This window comes from Elephantulus edwardii, unplaced genomic scaffold (genome assembly GCF_000299155.1).
Source record: "Elephantulus edwardii isolate Elephantulus edwardi_28Jun2011 unplaced genomic scaffold, EleEdw1.0 scaffold00006, whole genome shotgun sequence".
Lineage (NCBI taxonomy): Eukaryota > Metazoa > Chordata > Mammalia > Macroscelidea > Macroscelididae > Elephantulus > Elephantulus edwardii.
Window position 1 is genome coordinate 33,693,488 of NW_006399756.1, and position 4,738 is coordinate 33,698,225.

A 4,738-nucleotide genomic window follows, 5' to 3' on the forward strand; every position below is an offset into this window, starting at 1 on the left:
TGTCAAAAGAGCAGTTGACTAACTGCTGCCAAACATGTAAAGGAAATGTTCTTACCTTATAATCCTCCCATATAAATAATGTATGTATTCTATGTTTATGCTTTGGAAAGGTTGTTTAGTAATAAGATTTAGTAGAAGCTAGAGCCTTTGGATTTTTACTGATTTGTTTCAAGGGAATTTAATAGTTCAGATTTGTACTATAAAGTGTACTATAAAGTAATATATAAACTGACTAAAATGCTCTGACCTAGTTAATTAGTTCTGGGAAGAACATGTAGATAGTCCTGAGCTATCAGAATGCCTGTCTGGAATGGAAAGAATTTTCCTTTTGAGTTCTGATGGAAAACTTCTCTCCCTCTCATTAATGTTGTATTTGCATTGGAGATAGTTGTCCTCTGCCCCAGCCACACCCTGATGCTGGGCTGACTGGGAGGTTTGGGAACCTGAAATTGGATACTGACCTTGTGGAACATGGACTACACAGAGATGTCACAGCAGGTACCAGCATCACCCCTGAGAAAATTACTTCCAGAAGTTTTGAAAGGAACTAAGAAGAGAAGGATCCTTGCCTATCCTGTCAGAGACCTTGGGTGTGGAGTTCTTGCGTGGTGACTGGAGGAGTGAGAAAGTCCCTGATAAGCCTGTGGGAGTGACTCCCAAACATCTCTAGGACATTGACCACAAAGATACTCTTCATCCTAAGCTTGGAAAACACAGGTCTGCATTTCGGTGTTTCTCTGAACTTGTCCATCCTCATAGCAAGGTTGAAATGAAAACCCAAGACAAGAGCCAAGGGCTTGCAGGTGTGAGTGAGACTTGCTCTGTTCAGGCGGGCTGCTTTCACATCAGACCATTTCTGGGCTGCTCACATCTCTACCCAAATCATCTATACCCTATTAGCATGAGGTCAGAATGAAAACCTTCCATAGAACCGTGGGGGAAAAAAATGCAACTATGATTTTTTATCTCATTAGTCAAAATTATTGATTCTACCCTCCCACAAAAATGCTATGTGAATTATGGCAGTAGCATTTTTATACTGAACAAAGACTTTAGAGAAAATTTCCATTATAGTAAACTAGTGTATGTGCTTAGGTATTTCTCTTTGCACAAAGAGAAGAAACTAATATTTAATGGACACTGGCAGGCAGTATTCTAGATGCTTCCATGTATGTTAATCTACATGCTAACATCGAATGGTGTATGACCTTTATAAACAAGGAGGCCCAGGTTTGGAGAAGCTTATGTAACTTGTAAATGTTACACAGCACATCAGGATTTGAACCTAATCTTTCTCTTATTGAGGCCCACCATAAAACTATACTGAGGGCAGCGTAGAATAGGATCGTGTTAAAGAGCGTGATCCCCAAAGGGTGATTCTAATGTTCACGTGTTAACTAAATTATCTTAGTTAACTTATCTATCTTTTCTATGCCTGTTTCCTCCTCTATAATAAGTAAGAATAAAATATAAATAGTAAGAATAGTAATAAATAGTATAGTACCCACCTCATAGTGTCTGTAAGGATAAAAATGAAAGAGTACATTTGCAAACCAGATTAGAAGGTGGCATACAGTAAATGGTTAATAAATGTTAGTTGATGTTACAAAGGTATTTCGAGAAGTTTGGCTAACTTGGGGTATAAATAACATAGCACAGTTCAGCCAAGTCTGGAGAAAACAAATTTAATGTGCATGTTCTACTCGTAAATATTTAAGCACCATTTTTTTTAAAATAAAACATTCCAGATCCCTTTGTGCCCTGGATTTGTTCTTTGGAACCCCATTCTGTGATTATTCTTAGTAAAGGTTTCTGTGTACCCTAAGCAATGACTATGGTGCAGGCCCTGCTGCTACTCTTTGTCTCTGGGTTCAGAGAACTAGTGATTGTTGTGACTTAAAGATCCACTTTTGTTTGTCCATCAGGTCTGGCTCTGGTGTTCTGAAGAAGAGGTGTACTTGTCCTCTTGGAACTCTGCCAAGTGCCTGGGATCAGACTCTAGATTAATTATTAGTGATAAAGGACCTTTCCATGGTATTTATAGTCTAGCAAATCATACACAGTATTCCCTTTAATGGAGTAACAGTCCACAGACTTTCATGTGTATAACAATCACATGTTGTGCTTGTTAGAACTGCAGATTTCTAGGCTCCAACTACACAGAAGCTGTGTTGGTTACATCTGGAAGAGATGAAGATATAAATAAAAAGACTTGTTGTTAGGTTGAGTTGAGTATAATGCATAGTGACCGTATGGAGAACAGATCTGAACCCTGTCCTATCCTGTGCCATCCTCACATTTCCTGATACATCAGAGCGCATTGTGACAATCACTGTGTCAGTCCAGCTGGCCAAGGGTCTTCCTCTCCTTCACCAACCTTCTACCTTTCTGAGCATCATGTACCTCTCCAAGGAAAAACCCCTCCTAGCATCATGTCTGAAATATGTGAGGTGAAGCCTCATCATCTTTGCCTCCAAAGAAAACTCTAGCTACACCCTCTCCAAGACATATTTGTTTGGTTTTTTTGGCAGTCCATGGGATGTTCAGTGCTCTTCTTCAACACCACAGCTCAAAGGGGTCAGTTCTTCTTCCATCATCCTTATTCATTGTCCAACTCTCAGATGCATAGCAAGCGATCAGAATGCCCATGGCCTGAATCAGACGCACCTTAGTCCTCAAAATTACTCCTCAATGATTTGGAGAGGTCCCTAACTTCAGTCTTTTCCAATACAATACATCTCCATATTTCCTGACTACTAATACCTAAGGGTGTTAATACCACATGCAAGCAAAATACAGCTGAAGATCATTCAGCTAAAACAGTACCACAGATAGGGAACCGCGAGAAGTTCAAGTAGAATTTTGAAGAGGCTGTAACACCAGGGATATTGCTTTAAGTACATCCTGGCTGAAAGTAAAGAATACCAGAAGAATGTCTATTTATGCTCCATAGACTATAGAAAGGTATTTGACTGTGTGGATCATAACATGTTATGGCTAACATTGAGAAGAATGGGAATCCCAGAACACTTAATTGCATTCATGCAAAACCTATACCTAGACCAGAAGGCTGTTGTTCAACCACAGCAGGGGAACACTACATGGATTAAAAGTAAGAAGAGAGTGCATCAGAGTTGTTTTCTCTCTCCCCAGTACCTATTCAATCTATTCAGATGATTCAAGAAGCTGTATGAAGAGGAATGTGGCATCAAGATTTGAGGGACACTCATCAATAACCTGCGATATGCAGATGACACAACCTTACTTGCTGAAAGTGAGGAGGACTTGAAGCAGTTGTTGCAGAAGATCAAAGAATTCAGCGTTCAATATGGATTGCATCTCAATGTCAAGAAAACAAAGATTCTTAACCACAGGATCAGGAGGCATCATGAACAATGGAGAAAAGATTGAAATTGTCCACAACTTCATCTTACATGGATCCACAACTGACACCCTTGGTACGAACAGTCAGGAAAAAGACTTAGCAAGTGAAAAAAAGAAAAAGGTATTGCATCTTTTGGCATGTTAAGTTATTCTGTTTGTCTCCATGTGCTAATAATATTTTGAGGATTTTAATGCCCTTGTTTGCTTATTGATAAAGGAGTTGCACTGCCCAAAGGCAGGAAGTTCGAATCCACCAGCTGGGAGAAAAATGGGCAGTCTCCTCCTGTGCAGTTTACAGCCTCTGAAAACCTGCTGGAGGATCAGCTATGAGTCAAATCCGATCGGACAGTAGATAACAACTTACATGATATAATCATGTATATAAAGTTATTCTTATACTCAGGTTTCACTCTGGAATTTATCAGTCTTTGGTCCTTTACCAAGGATGTCCGGAGTTGGAGCTATTATGAGTTAAACGGCACAAAACAGCAACAACCAATTTTTGGGAAGCCTTAAAAAAAAAAAAGTTATTCTTTCACCACTGCTAGCAAGTATTGGCTCCTCAGCCCTCATTGCTGTTTGCATTTTCCTATGTGATACCTCCCATAGCCATTCATTCTGTTTCCATGTCACTGCTCTCTCCTGGCCTTCTGCTCTCCTACCTGGCTTTGTCAGTTAGCATCTGCTATTTATAGATAACTCTCAGTTTCCATCCCATGTCTTAGAAAAGGAACTGGCTGAAGTTTTTTTTTTAAGGAAAGCAAGAGGTCAGACAGAAGTGGTAGTGAAGCTTGCTGGAGGAGTAGATCTTTTTTAAATTTTTTTAAAAAAATTATTTTAACACCACAACAAGATAAAGGTAAACAATCCATTTGAAAAATGGGCATAAGATAATGAACAGACACTTCACCAAAGAAGACATTCAGATGGCCAACAAGCACATGAAGAAATGTTTAAAAGCCCTAGCTCTAAGAGAGATGCAAATCAAAACAACTATGAGATATCATCTCACCCCAGAAAAAATAGCAAAATTTAACAGAACAGCAAGCAACAAATGCTGGCAAGGTTGTGGAGAAACTGAAACCCTTATTCAATGTTGGTGGAAGTGTAAAATGATGCAACCGTTGTGGAAGGTGGTGTGGCGCTTTTTCAAAAAGTTGCAAATAGAGCTACCATTTGACCCAGCAATTCCACTACTGGGAATATACCCCAAAGAGGCCATAACTGACATCCAAGCAGATATATGCACACCCATGTTTATCGCGGCTTTGTTCACAATAGCAAGGAGTTGGAAACAACCTAAGTGCCCATCAACAAACAAATGGATAGGGAAGCTGTGATATATTCACACAAT